Raw genomic sequence first — 15,986 nt, 5'->3', positions numbered from 1 at the left:
ATAGGGTCACATTAGACAAATTGGTTAACACACCCCCACCCCCCCCGATCATCAATTTAAATTCTTTTAAAAATGTACTCATTCTTTGAAGCTTTTAGGATGCACTTTAGAAGTCCATGTGGAGTAATTTTCCGCATGTCTATGCGACAGTTGATGTGAGTCTCATTGTATTTAAAATTATAGTCCTGAGATGGAACTTTCTGCTTCTTGCTTGTCTGACATCAGCTATTAAAAGACAAGTAAAGCTTGGCAGGTATAAATTTGAAGAAGAAAAGAGATTATGTAAGAAGATCAGAATTGTTAATATTAATCAGCTACTTGTGGAAGAACGGTGATTTACTTTGTAGAAGAGTTCTGTTGGAAGAACAAGCAAACAAACCAGACATTAGGTAGCCAGTTACTTACTGATACCCCTTTACTGCACTACTGATAGCTGGAAAGGAAAAGAGAGAGAGAACTAATGCGGATGACAGATTCTAAACGTGGACTGGCCATTGCATTAGCTTGTAGATTTAATGGCATCAGCAGAAAGTAACTATTATGAAAGCCAGTCTGTATTTTAGGATGATGAACCTCTATGTTATTGTTAACGTGCACATGGTATAGTGGCACAGAATGGTGAAAAATTGTTAGGTATGTAAAGCTGGATGATTTGAAATGAGTCTGAAACATCAGTGAACTTCTTGGTGTAGATCAAATTTGTACTTCACGTAGTTTTCCTCTCATTTATAATCTCCACAGCATCCCAAACTTTTTGTTTAGCTGGTGAAAATATAATCAGGCTAATGTATTCTCTTACTGAATTTTAAACAAGACCATTAAAACTCCTTTAACGTGCTAAAGTAAGCTTCAGAGAGGGCTTCCATTTCATCTTTATTGAACTGAGGCTATAGCATTCCTTCCCTTTGCACCACAGTGAGAGGCTGTCAATAATTCAATAGCCATGGCCTTGATGGGCCAAGGCCTAACTTAGACTTTAAACAGAGCCAAGCAGCTTGTCAAAGTGTGATGTGCTGTCAATGCCTGACTGATCTATACTGCATGAATTCTCCCTCAGCTCTTGATGTATCCCTGAGAATAAAAAGAAGGCAATTTTAGAAGTAGACACAGTGTGAAGCACCTGTTTGTTTGGAATTTTTAATAAGGCAAAGTTGTGTTAGTAATGAAGCTCAATGAAGTCATTGCATTTTTGCTTAGAGGACCCACACTAAATTCCTGACTAATAGCATTGGTGCATTTCCAGTGTCTTCAGGAAAAGAAGTCATGATATTTGTAAATATGTTAGTGCCTTAGAGCAAGTACACTTGGAGCAATACTTAATAACTAATGACAAGTAACTTTGCTTAATCCAAATTACCTATTTTCATCTTTCAGTTTTATTGATATTATACTATTAACACTCAGTATTGCAGCAATGAAACTTTTTCATAGCTATTTGTTTTCAGTTTTTTCCCCACACAGTAACTGACTTACGTGATGCATTCATATCCTTTCTAAATGCTCTACGTTGAATTTGCTTATATTTTATAGTTTACTTGGAAGCTGAAAAATTACTTGCTTTTCTAAGAAAATAGTTAAAAAAAAAAATGAGCTAGTGGTAGGTAACTAGATGTATTCTAGTTCCCTTACACTTTATACGTAAATGTAAAAGCAGAATTATATCTAAGGTGCCTTTGAAAAGATATAAGAAAGCTTAAATAAGACTTTACAATATTTGTCTAAAAACCAAAAAGCTAGCATTATTAAACGTGTACTTAGTTATATTCTAAAGCATTTAAATTTCAGTCCTTGCGTTGCTAAGCTTCTCGTATGATAAGATATATTGGGATTTAAAAGAGAAAAGTAACATTGCTATTCTCACTTTAAATGCATTTGTTTTGTCATTGTTTTCTTTACAAATCCATGTTTTTTGAAGTTTCCGTATCCGCAGATAGTTTCATGAGACATGTAGGTTCTCAGCCTTCAGGTAATTTTTTAACAGAGACACAAGAGACTAATAGAAAAATAAATGAGGCCCTTTTAATGTTTTAGAAATGCTGAAACCTTGTGCTAGTGGATTTGATAACAAGCTTTACAAAAAACCTGACTTTATAAGCTTTAATTTTAAATAGCTTACTCCCTAAGTTCTCATTTTTCAGAAAACTTGAATGTCAATATTTGGTCTGTGTTGATGATATTGTAGCATTCATCCTTTGCACAGGGAAGCAGGGGAAACATAGCATGAAACATGGTTGATAATGTTTATCAACTAAGACTTTATTTTTGTGGTTTGGGTGCCTCATACTCCAGAGTGTAAACTAATTGAAGTCCTCACTGAAGACTGCTGAATGGAGAGACAGTCAGATTTTCACTAAAAACAAAACAATCGAAAAAGGTACTGTTCTTTTCCTATTTGCTAAGTGGTTCCTTAAACTACCCATTAAATGGTCCTACTCCATTTTAATGCAAAGTAAGACTGATTTGCTTAACCTACAGCTGAGAATTGTGTATAGCGCTGTTGATCTGTGCTGGAGCTCGTGTTGATGCTAGAGGAAGCGATAGTGTATACTGAGCAATTAGGCAACGATCTTTGCATAAACTTCACACCCCATCAATTTACCTATGTTGCTTGAGGTACTGTATGCTCATTGCACTTGACAATGTGATAGAGTAATTATATTGGCGCAACACTTTTTGTGGCAATAATCTTTTTGTTAGAAAAATTGTGCATGCCAGACTTCATAGTCTTTGACAGTGTCACGGATCATGACTAAAATTCACGTTTTGGCCAGTGATCTTCCAAATAATTAATTCTTCCAGATTAATTGAGTACTTTTGACTCTCTGAGTGCATATTTGTACAGAAGTAAAGAAAGCAAAATAATCAGTTTTTTAATTTTGACTTTGAAAAATGCTATAGGCCTTGGTGCTGTGTTGCCTTGAGTGATGGGCTGAAGACTGTGAATAAGATAGTTACGCACCATCATAAGATGAGCAGAGAATTAACTTGACAAGAATAAGAATGTATCCTGTATGTAGTGCTGTGTATAGAGTGCAAGCAAGGTGAAAATACATGATTGACTATTAACATGCTTGCAAAAATACAATTTTAAAGACGTTCCTCTGAGATTGGAGTGAGATGAGGGGCTTTTTCACTCTGACAGTTGTTTACCTTCTTGACTTAACTGCTTAACTGGGCAAGTAGCATTTGGTTGGTTTTCAACAGATGATCTGTAGAAGGATTAGAACACGCTTCTTGTCCAGACCGTTCTTTGCTACCCCAAATTCAGCGAGATGCTCCTCAGATGTATAATACGTTATCTGGGCATATATCAGTATCTGAATAGTTGTGCCATGCATGTGACAGTAACGTTTGTTAGAATTCTGCTCTTCTAAGACCAGTTTTAGCAATTGACTTTTGAGAATGTATCCCTGTGAGGCTTTCTTCCTCCCCTGTACACAAATTCGCAAACAGGTACTGGTGCAGCACTCAGTAGCTTTTGTCATCACAGGTCTAAGGGTGGAAATCCACTCTTTGTGGACCTTTATAGTTCTCTGTGTTGTGTGACAGAAGTAGGGAAGCTTTTGCAATCACCCCAGGATATTTTGATCACCAACCTTCAGAACCGTGGATAACCATGACTTTCAAATTCTATTGTCTGAATGTAGGCATTTGAAAGTGGGCTACTTATTAATATGCCTAACTTTAGGCATCTAATTTAGGAGGTATTAGCAAGGTTTCCCAGCTAGCACTCATAGCAAAAGTAAGGATCGTTTCACTTGGGGACTTTAGCAAATGACAGAAAAGGTAAGCAACGTACAACAAAAAACTGCTTTATTTAATCAATATTTATTGTGACACAGACTCTAAGGAGAAAGGAAATACTTGCTGTGTTTTTCTTTTTTCCCCTCCCTTTTTCCTTTTTCCTTTTTCCTTTCTCTTTTTTTGTTTTTATTCTTGGGTATTTTAGGTATCTCGGGTGCTAAATATACCAAATGAAATACCAAATGCACTCCTACATGAGTGAGTTCTCAGGCATGTGTATCTACTAGCCTTAATTCTGCGCATCTCAATTTCTCTTTGGATTTTAGCATGAGTTTGATAGTTGTTACACATAAGTACCTTATGCTAATGTAATCAGAAGAGAATCTACTAGGTTTTCTGATACTACCTTTCAGTATAGAACCATCTAAGCCTTACAAATGAACAGAACTATGTTGGCTTTGGTGTACAGAGGGAACCGTGTCTGTGGAACCCTGGGTATAGTGTAAGTTTGGAAATAGCCTTGCTTATTGTACAAAATCATTAGAAGCTCTGTATCTGGGAAACACAAGAAACTCGAATGGCTAGGTGAAAGTGAATAAAAATGAGGAGACTCGCAAACTGCTTTTGCTCCAGGGCTGGTTTTAATGAGCTTGTCCCTAATGAGTTGTCCCTGCAACTAGCTTCAGGCCTAAACAGATGAGGCAGGGTTCTGCTAAATTTTTGATGGGATTTGCACTGGTTTTATGAGAAAGCAAGCAGTAGAGAGTGCAAAGTTGTGTCATGAATCTTTTACGAGACTGGATTGTTGTCTGTGTTGTCAATAGGGATTGTAAGACCTGATTGCTAATAGAAGACATGCCACATGCTTCTTGTACTGACAAACTTGAATAAATAAGGTAGCATATATGTCCAGGGGAGATCTGGTTTGTCAGGAGCAGGGAGTCGATGACCAATATATGATGCTTTCTAAAAATTACTGTCATCATACGTTATTGAATTGATTATTGAATGGTGGTGTTTGCAACCAGGTATAGTCATTTACAGAAACAGACTGTGTTTGGATACGGGCAGTTAGGCTTACCATGGAGCATTCTGTATTTGTTCTAATGCAAAGATGGATTAAAAAATTCAGTTGTCATTTGATGCTTTTATGTTCTAAGACTTGTATTGGTAGTTAAATTTTATTTTTAATTATATGGATTTCTATTTGTGTTTTATTAGCAGTTTGTTAGTTCCAGAAGTAAAATAGAATTTTTATTGAGGTTCTCTCGGTTTGAGAGATTCTTTTTGATGCTTCCAATACATCTATTGTTAGTATGAAGAACTATCAAGAAAAGTATTTCTTAGGTTTGACTTAGCCAACAAGATTTTCCTAGTGGCTTAAGTGGTTACAAAAACGCATGTTAGCAGGCTTTATTGCATATAGAAGAGTGTTCTTTTCCTCACTGCATGGCACCCACATTGCATTGCACCCACGTTGATCATGTAACAGATGTAAATAGGCCTTGCTTTCCTGAGCTGCTTCTATAGAATTTCACATCAGCTTTTGACAGTCAGGCTACAGTGTGAAAATTTGTCTTAGATAAAAATTAGTAGTTTACAAGTTTTGTTCCCACTGTATAAGTGTTATTTGGAAAGTGTAGGAAAAACATAACTTATTTGAAAATTGGTATTTTGTAGATCAATTAACTTCTTAAGTTGTTCCTCAAGTGTAGTTTGAATCCTTGTCTTATGTATCATTTTGTTCAAAATACAAGTACAGGTCCGTGGTGGAGGGAAGATAAATACATAAGCTTGGGTTTTACAAAGCTAAATTAAAAAGTACTTGTGGGGAATAAAAATTAAAATAATTAACTAAGATATTAGTCTTTTTAAATGATGTTATTCCTTAAAGTTTAGCAACTGATTAACAGTTGCATTAGAGATGTCTAATTTTTTTAAGTGTAAATAGCAGAAACACATTCATCAATGAATTCAAAGATTATCATGTTCATGTGTATTAATCTGTCTCCGTGGTATTTAACTAATTGAAATGCAAAGTCACGATAAGTGAGACCAGGACTTAGTATGTCATATTTCTGTTCTGTCAGGTCTTTATTTCTTAAAACATAACATTTTTCCTATGCTGTGTTTTAATTTCATCCTTTCTTTTTTCCTGATGCTGCTACTTCTTTCTCCCATGCATATATTATTTTTGCTGCTTCTCTCTTCCAGTCTAACTCTCACTTATTTCTTTTTCCTAATACTTGATCTTTATAAGGTAAATAGAATGAGGAAAATGTATGTCCACATGAGCAAAAGCTGCACAGAGAATGGCTAAAATGGCTTGTCAGAAGTAGTGGGGAGGACAGCAGAACTTGACAACATAAAGCTGTGTAGTATTGCAGGAGAGAAAAAGAGTCAAACTATTTACAAAGACTATGTATAACTAAAACAAGGTTTAATAAATGAAGAGATTCGTAAAAATGAACTCCTTAAAAGACATTTGATATGGCATCAAGTAGAAATGACAGGTCCATGAATCAAATGAGGTGATAAGCATCTGAATAAAAATTTAAAATAATTTCTTTCCAGTGTTAGCAATGTATTGTGTTTTCTTTGTGGAACACCGAAGTATTCCACAAACAATTTTTCTTCTCAAAATTCTAGTGAACATCGCTTCATAAAATATGTTTGAAGAGTAGCAGTATTTCATTTTGGTCTGCTCTCTACGTTTTTAATAAATGGTGTATACCTGCTGCTATCACCATCACATTTTAGAGCCTAAGTCAAGTAGCAGACTTCCCAAAATATTATTTCCAGGTATTATAATAGGTCACATTGTTTTGCTGAACTGTTCTACCTCAGATATCCTGAATACTTTGCAAGTCTTCAACCTATTTTATCGCAGCTCTTTCCTCCTTGCCTCCTGGCTGCATCTGCATTTGTTTTTCTTACAGCTAGACATCAAATCAAACCATTTCTGCTGAATTTGCCACATACATGCGGTACTATAAACAGGAACTGAATTTAGATTTGGGGAAAACACTGTTTTATTCATTCAGATAGGTAACATAACTACTTTGACTGAAGGGAAAGTCTGTCTCATTTTAAAACTTTGAATTTTCAGCTCCGTCTCCAAATCAATGTTTGAAAAGCCTTGTGGGAATAAAGTTCTTTTAAATTTTCTCTAGTTCAAAAGCAAAATGGCGGGGAGAGGTAGGTGTCATCAGAGATGTATTTAACACTCTCTTCAGAGACAAAAGTAAATTCTTTTAGATTAAAAAAAAATTCCAAAGTTAGGTTTTCTGCTGGTAAGCTTCTATTGCTAATTTTGATTAATGTAATTTTCTCAGTGTTTTCAAGTACTGCTATTAGTCAGTCTAAACAGTGAAGATCATAAGCACAGGGAAAGTGTTCAGTACATTCTCTAGGGGAGCATAATGTCAGCTGCTCTGAAGGACATAGAATGTAACGATACTTCAAGGAAAAAAAACATTTGCATTAGACCTACTTTTGCAGGGGTTGATTAAAGAAGGGAAGCAACTTCGATTTTCATTCTAGTTGCAGTGTTGCTTAATTTCATACACGTAGACTCGTATTCAGAATGTGATAGGCTCCTATTGCTTTCAGTAGTGCATGCATTTGCATGCAACAGACAAGTTTCTATTCCTTTTGCTGGGGTAGATGGTTCCTAAGTATTTGTGGTTTTCCTCAGACATCTGTGGGGTTTACTTTTGTCAGATGTGTATCAGTTTTTCATTCCAGAATCTGCAGTTTCATCAGGAAGAATGTGTGTGAAGCTTTTGCTGAAGCTTTTGTCACTAGTGAGATGGGCTGTACCCCTATTATTTTCAGTATCAGAAAGAAATCCTCTTATCTTCCTTAACAGTTTTCATAAAGCCAAATTTAGATACCAAAATAAATAGCCAAATTTTCAGAAGCGTTGATGATTGTCAAGGCTCTTAGTCTTTTTTAAAAAAGTTTACTTTTCCAGGGCCTAAACAGAGACTAGAAACCAAGCTGTTTTTTGAAACCTGGCCTTTATATTGAGACTGAATGAATGGGGATGGGTTTGCTTATTCCCAACTAAGATGGGAACGAGGTTTACAGACTGAAGATTGTTTTCTCCAATTGCTTGAGTTTTCTACGTTTTGTTTTTCCATGTGTGCCTTGTGAGAAATGAATAGTCTTTGCCTTTTCCCGTTCTGTCCTGAGATGTGGCTGTCATCAAGACAGCAGGAGAAATTAGTGTTTTGCATGCAGTTCTAGTCATTTTAGTCCATTCTTAAATTAATTTTAACAATAAAAAATACGTGTTTCTGTAAGTTACCATATTGTATTTGATTTAGAGGTGCAATATAAGGCAATGATTTTGCATTCTAAGCACTAAGTAGATCTAGTTTTGGCTTTTTTGATGAACTTTCTTTTCAATCAGCAGGAAAGACTAACTGTTTTCACGTTAAGTTTGGGACTGGAAAAATGACAGTAAATTCCTTCCTTTTCTCCCTTACTGCAGTAAGTCTGTACCTGTTGGCCTTTCAGGTACCCAACAAGACTTCCTCTGTTCTCCTGATCAGGATAGAGTTGAGGAAAAGGTAGAGCAGGTGCTTTCTTAGAAACATGTGAAATTATTTTGCGTGACCCATAGGAATGCCAAATGCACATAGTTTTACAATATTTTTAATACATTTATTATCCTTCTTTCATATATTTTGTCTCTCAATTTTAGTATCTTTTAAATACTGAATGCCTAGAGGATTTTCTTAAAAAATAATTAAATAAATATATACATGCGTGCACAGACACGTGTGTGTGCTAGGTTGTGTTCTAGCTTGTATTAAATTTAAAGCAGTATAACTTCGGTGAAGTCATAAAAGATTTATTTCACATGTGAAGATTTTCATGCTGTAGTTTTTTTCCTTTGTACATTTAAAATGGCTCATTACAAACTCCTGGACTGACAACATAAAAACATTGTTCGTCTATCAAGTAGGTTGGCCCAGAGTGAGGTTTTCTCCTTCTCCAAACCAGCTTAGTTCAGTGTTCTCACAGGACCTCTTCAGTTAATCCCATTACACTACGCTCAGATGCTGGCATTTCTACTCAGAGAAATGCACAGAGGAATTGGAAATTTATATGTATTTTTAAATGTCTGAGGGTATGGATAGTGGTCATCAGCCTCCTTCAGAAATACCAAAGAGCTGGTTGATTCACTTGATAGTCTGAGTAAGCAAGAACATAGGTAAATTTGAGCAACGGATCTGAATTTCTCTTGGTGACTGCTGCTTCCAGAATTATTCCTTGGAAAGTGTCAGTTTTATGAGACGTCATGAAGTATTCAAATAACCCACTTATCTGAGTAATAGTAAAAATGGGTGTTGTGCTACTGATTATGAAATTAGGTTTATTAACTTTATAAGCTAATTTTGCTGTCTTCCTTAGAACAGGCTCACTGAACAGTACACTGTAAGCATGCTATATACTCCATCACAGCCATACACAGGCTGTACCAAATACTTATCTGTTTCAGCTGAGACCACTGGCCAGACCTCCTCCTCACCTCCCAATTCCCTAATCTAATCTAACTCTGTGGGGTTTATGGGGGTTCATTTAAGCAGCAGAAGCTGTGCTATAATTGTTACATGTGCCAGCAGCGATTTGTACCATCTGGGTATGAAAAAAAGAGGGTAGTACTACCATGGAGAAAAGATCTTTATTCTATTACTAAACCAATATAATTCAAGAGCGGCTGCAGAGCAATTGGAAACTGAGAAATGGGCAGCTATGTAGTTATAGTGAAATGTCAAAGTATAATGAAACAAGGGAAATGTACTGCTTCATGATATGAGCCAAGTTACAAGCAGGTGGCAGCAATAAATATGTATATAAATAACAATATGGATGAAATGTCAAGGTTTCCAGCTGGCTTTGTAAAGGCATTTCAGGAATATTATACTTAGAGTAACAATGTAGTTTGACAATTTAATACAAATATGTATCACTTCAAAATGCATATATTTACATTAAGGGCTTGGGTATCCTCAGGTTTTATCACACTTAAAATTTAGCTTCTGGCCCTACCTTTAGTTAAAACAGCCTAATAGTTTGTGAAACCTCAAACCATACTGTATGTTTTATGGGAGACTTGCTTCCATCTGATACCTTGTTATTCCACAAAATGAAACCCGCAGTGTTTCTATCTGTACATTTTTGAAAATGAATATAGACTAAGACAACTTGTGTATAATGTTACAGAACTGTATGTGGAGACCTGTTTCCATGCCAAGCCCGTAAACTTACGTGTGATGAAAAACGCAGTCAGGGTCTTTGCTGGCTCTGACAGAAGATCGTACAGACAGACCTTTCAAACTGGAGAGCAAAAAATTTTCAGTGCAGTCTTTAGGATACTTCAGTCTCAAGCCTAAAGTTCTAGCTTCCACTATCAATTCAATAATATTATTAGCTTTGAAGAAAGAAGTTCTCTATGATCAACATTATAAAAGTTTCACAATAGAGAGCATCAAAGAAAAAGAAGAAAAAGCATTTTAAAATAGATTTTTTTGCATTTAACGTGGCAGTTCATACCACCTTCTCTGAAAGAGTTCTGACTGAGTCAAATGCAGGAGGAGAAAGAACTCTGACATATGTTTCAAAAACTTTCATTCCAAGTATTCATAGTTAAGTTGCAAGTAGCCAGGAGGTCACAAATTGATTAGAAAAGTAGATAATAATGAAAATGACCTCTTAACAAAGCCTCTAAAGCCAAATACATTAACAGTTGTTAAACAAAGCTTGCATTTTATTTGCTGATTAGATCCTTTAGAGAGCAAACACTAGCATTGTCTCGGGCTCCGTCGTTTTCACCTCGATTGTGTGTCCTGAAGATAAAGAAACTTAATACATTTACATTCCAGCGTTTTGTAAGCATGAGATGAACACAAGTTAAACTGTTTTCAACATAGTGATATAATAGGGATAAATTAGTAGACTTATGCCAAGAACTAGGACATTATGCTCCAACTCTAATACTTTTATCAGTCTAGATACTTTTGAAAGTCAAATAGTGAAATTATTATGTCCTTACAACTAGAGATTACCAATCCGCTAACTGTAATTAATACAGTAGGTGCTGATGGGTTACAGACTGTCACTGTCAAAATCAACTTAAAACCGGTTACTGAGTTTTTATAACTAAGGCAAATCACCTTATAATGCATAGTCACTTAAGCACATCTGTTACGTTGATGTATCACTAGTTTTATGGACCTGGATTAATTCCAGAGTAAACAGTGAGCACTCTGCTGAAAGGCTGTAAACACAGATACAAGTCATTCGTCTAGAAATCCCCAAGCATAATTTGCCAACAGACTAAGTGCCTCAAGTATTTTATCCTTTTTGATGTAGCAAGATGCTAATATTCTCCATGCTGTAATACTGAGGATGACTGCTGGGAGAAGGAGTAAGGTTTTTTTCTTTCATTACTTATGGTTAAATTTGCTTACCTCTAATATTGAAGTACTAGCAATCCTAAAGTTGCGCTACAAATTTATGAAGTGTTACGAATCTGCTAACAGTGAAATCTACAGTTTTCCAAAATGAAAGTCATCCAATGTACAGGTACCCAACAAGGTGCATATATATCTTCTAAAATTAACTACCATACTTACAGGTCCTTTTCAAAATCAGATGTGAGTCCATAGATCAGAAGGCTCACAGGGTTTAAAGCCATTAATTACATTCGAACTGTATTTATCTGATTTTAGAGTCTTTCTAGCCATCTCAAAATCTTAGAACAATTTGTTTTTGAATTGAACCTTTCATCTTCATTCCTTTGGTTTCATCTTGTGGCCTTTGCTTTGACACAGACAAGATGATCAGAATTGTGAAGATTTTATATATTGCTTTCTGATAGCAATACTGTGCTCTTTTGGTCATGGTATTGTTAAGACAGTTGTGAAGAGATTAAATTTTTGTTCAGAAATTCACACACACTGGGAACAGATTCAAAACTGCAAAATAAAATTTTGGGGTTTTTTTGGTTATTTAATGCGTGCTAATACTGAAAGTATATCCTGAGATGTGGAAGTGGCTATCAACTCTTTACTAAATTGTGGTAGGTAAGCCCTTTTGTTTTGCTCCTTTTTCAGTGTTCAGAGAGTTCATAAAACTTTGCTGGAGTTTGAACTCTGTTAGTCCAAACAACAGCAATTTCATTTGCCACTGGTACCTATCAAACACAGGAGTGGGGAAGTTTCTGTCTTTTCTTTATTCAGGACCCAAAATGATAGCAAAGAACAGCTGTGCAATAAATGAGTTCAGCAGGTCAGTGCTACCAAATGGAGAATGTAACTGGCGTTACAGAAGAGAGTTTTAAACTGTGTGATACTAAAGATGCATAAAAATCTTGCTTGTCTAGAAATGTTAGAATATCAGATATAAGAGGTGAAACAACAGGCAATTACAACTGATAACACAAGGCAAATCCAAGTAAATTTATAAAATAACTTACTCCAGCAGTCCTGATAAAAATTTAAAAGACTAACCTTTTACATATTGAAATAAGTCAATGGATCATCATAGAAAATGTAAAGGTGGCTGAGTGGGAAAGAGAATAATTCTTACTAGGTCAGATGCTTTCTATAGAACTAGGGTGAGGAAGAGCTTGCAAATTATACAAATTAATATGCAACAATTCCAAGATTTCATTTCCAGGTGGCGACCTTAAGATGAAAAGGAGCTGGTGTAGGAGAAAGTTAGCTCCAGTTCGTTGAGTGTCATATGGGAATTCTTCTACCTTGGTTAAATGCAGACTAAAAATTGTGAGTTCAGCCTAGCAAAAATGAGGAATAAGTAGTTTAGTTTTAACTATAATGGCATTTTCATCTGTTGTTAAAATAATCGGGATAAATTTATTGTGCAGCTTCCCATCGCTTCTTAACTTGTAACAGTCCTGGATCCATGCCTAAGAAGAAGAAAAGCATAATGTCTTCTGTAGAGATCAGTTTGGGTATTTTAGGCGAGGGATGGATGCAGACTATAACCTTGCACTCAAGCAATGGAAAAATTCAGAAATCTTTTCAATTTAGAATCTGAATTTGGAGTCTGGATCTTCTCAATGTCAGGTAGAATAATCCTCAGGGATCTAAAGAAGGTGAATTTTAAGAAAATTTGAATCATTATCTAAAGTCCAGATGTCTGTTACATTATTTGTAATACCTGTAAGTCATGAACTATTAAAGGAATTTCAATTTTTAAGAATGAATTCATTTTTATGGTTATGTAACTTTGATATCAGTGATCGTTATTTTAAATTGTCCCAGATGTTCTCCAGGGGGATGTTTCTTGTCTTGAACTCTGAGGAGGAAGAGTTAATTTATCTTTTCTGGAATTTATCCCAGGTCTGCAAAACCTAAAATTGCTCTTATCAACTGGGAATTAATTGAATTGCAATAAATAGGCAGATTTTAGTCCAGTCCTTAATGGACATATGTTAATCAATTGGGAGAGTCATTATCTTCTATAACGTCTACAAAAGATGTTTTGTAGATGACCCTGATACAATCTCTGCTTTTACATACTCAAATTTAGCTTTGTAGGTTTCTGCATATTATACCTATATATCATTTACATGGATAGTAAGTATTATACTGGGACAAATGCAGAAATGACGATTGGGCACTTTTGCTTTTGCCTTCGCAGATATGGTATTTAGCGAAGGTGGGTGGTATTGTATATGGTATTGTAGCGAGGTGGGTGTTGGTCTTTTCTCCGAAGTAACAAGCGATAGGACGAGAGGAAATGGCCTCAAGTTGCGGCAGGGGAGGTTTAGATTGGATGTAAGGAAAAATTTCTTTACTGAAAGAGTGGTGAAACATTGGAACAGGCTGCCCAGGGAAGTGGTGGAGTCCCCATCCCTGGAGGTTTTTAAAAGACGTGTAGATGAGGCGCTTAGGGACATGGTTTAGTGGGCATGGTGGTGTTGGGTTGACGGTTGGACTCGATGATCTTAGAGGTCTTTTCCAACCTCAATGATTCTATGATTCTATGAAATGGAGTGGAGATTTGTGAGTGTCATGAATTTTTATCTGTTTATATGATATTTTTATAACTAAGTATTAAATAAGACACTAACACTTGGAATTCAGTTTAAATGAGTGCAACATACAGATCAAAAGAGAAAATGCTCTCCTTAAAGGACAGGTCATTGCTTTTTCCTAGGAAGTGATCAAAGCTTGCTTCATTGAAGCAGTGGTTAAACACTGCTGCAGCATGCCGATGCTTAGGTTTCGTTTCTTTTCCATGACATTTTGCTGTACCCCCTACAAGGACAGTGAAGGTAGACAGCTGAAGGACCTCCTAGAAGAAAGGACAGCATGTGTGGCAGAATTCCCCACGAGGTTCCATCGCATTTGGTTTAAACATTTCATATTCATATTGAGTCTCTTTTATGCTGGTTTTATGCTGATTATACCTAGAGGCCATTAAATGTTATCAGATACTTTATATTTGCAATTTTGAATGCAATGCATGGTATGAAATTCTTTTAAAGGGATATGTTTGACATGGAGCATGAACATATTAAAGTGAATGTACTTTCGTAAACTCATAGAGGTTGAGGGTGTCTTTTTTTTCTCTTTTAACTCTCAACTGCTGGATGTAGCTTATGGCTCTGAGGTAGGGAAGATGAGGTAGATTTTAAAATATCCATTCCTGTGACTTTTGCTTTTGCTGTTTTGAATTATAAAACCACAAAAGTTCATACAGATGATCATGTTTGTTCAGGCAGTCCAAAATACGATTTTAAGGTCTATGCTTGGAGATCTACATCTGATGTTCAGTTTTATTATATTCCCCATAACTAATTAAGTTGACATACGGGACATATAAAGTTAAAATAGAAAGGAGTACTGAACAGAGTCTGATGTGAATAAACTGGTGTGTATTGCTGAGCTTTCGCTGGAGAAAGATTTTAACCTGTTCATGTATAAGATGAAATTGCTTCTGTGGAGAGAGAGAACAGCGTGTTTGGAGTATATGTGAAAATAGAAAGAAAAATTAAATTAGCAGAATTTTAATCTTTAAAGCACTTTAGAAGCTGTAATCCTGACAACATACATGGTAGAGGTGTAGGTAACCAATATAATCTCTGTTTCTTCAAGGAGAAGAAACAGGGATGTGCTCTGGCAGTGCGGTGGATCAGTGCCAGAAACAGTCTGAAAATTCTGGAGTCCTTCACTATATGACCAGGACCAGCCCTTCTTAAAAGCAAAGGAAAGGAAAGAATATGCAGATACTCACATAATACATTATTTTCAGGTTGTTCTACAGCAGAAACAAAGTGAAAATGGTCTGAAGGTTATTTCTGTTATGTGGATAGTGTACACCATTAGACAAAGTGATCATTTGGATGAGAATTGCTAGTATACTAACAAATCCTATTTAGGATTTCAGAACTGCTAAAGCAAGTCCTAAGCAGGTAAAAACCTTGGGAAGCTGACAATAGCATTCCACAAGTTAACCTGTTTCAAAATATTTTTAATAACTTTTGAAGTCCTATTCTTTACTTTAATACTAAGAATACTTATGGGATTGAACTTTCTGGAGTGCAAATATTACTTCTATGGTATGGTGAAATGTCTATAAATGAGTATTACTGGATCCTACTTTGATGTGTGCCCCTGAAGAGCTGTGTGGCCTTGGACAAATTGTGAAACCTCTCCATGCTTCATTTCCCCATCTCTGAAATGGGTACAATATATTTTATTTTTAAAAAATTAAGGATTGTCAGCAGAATTAGCACATACTCAAGGTCTGAATGATCTGCTCTGGCAACCCAAGTAGAGATGATTTAAGGCATTTCTGCTTCTGACTTTGTGTTCCACCTCTCTGCCAAAAATTACTGTCGTGTCCCGTTCCCCCCCCCAAAGTTCATAGAATAGGCAGTATACACACTGTTTAACAGTGTGGTTTATACCCTTGGAGTATTAACTTAAGCTGCCATTGTTTTCACTTTGGTTGAGTAGTGGGCACACCACCTATTTTTCCAAATCTGTTTTGGAAGTAGTCACTCCTGAAGCAGAGGAGCGGGTCAGACTGCTGGGAGCAGCAGGCTCTTAAATCTCCCCGGCATGGAACCTGAGAAGGTAAGGGTCAGCACTGTCAGCTGCTGTGTTCTGTCTGTGTGCTGCAGGGAAGGCAAACGCACTCAAATGGCTCTGACAGAAGTTAACATCATTGTGATAGCTGACTGCTAAACAACT

General features: G+C 36.1%; 1 protein-coding gene and 1 long non-coding RNA gene across 28 annotated transcripts in view; one reads left to right on the top strand and one right to left on the bottom strand.

The window, feature by feature from the left end:
* The window catches only part of RBFOX1 (RNA binding fox-1 homolog 1), a 1,372,937-nt gene that overhangs the window by 1,172,806 nt on the left and 184,145 nt on the right, over positions 1 to 15,986 (top strand). The gene's annotated exons all lie outside the window — the stretch shown is intronic.
* The window catches only part of LOC143166702 (uncharacterized), a 35,941-nt gene that overhangs the window by 17,450 nt on the left and 2,505 nt on the right, over positions 1 to 15,986 (bottom strand). For both annotated transcript variants that reach the window (XR_012996432.1, XR_012996433.1), the window contains exon 2: positions 10,027 to 10,095. This is a non-coding gene — a long non-coding RNA (uncharacterized LOC143166702). The remainder of the gene's footprint in view (positions 1 to 10,026; positions 10,096 to 15,986) is intronic.

This window comes from Aptenodytes patagonicus, chromosome 13 (assembly GCF_965638725.1).
Source record: "Aptenodytes patagonicus chromosome 13, bAptPat1.pri.cur, whole genome shotgun sequence".
Classification (NCBI taxonomy): domain Eukaryota; kingdom Metazoa; phylum Chordata; class Aves; order Sphenisciformes; family Spheniscidae; genus Aptenodytes; species Aptenodytes patagonicus.
This window is presented reverse-complemented; position numbering and strand designations above follow the sequence as displayed.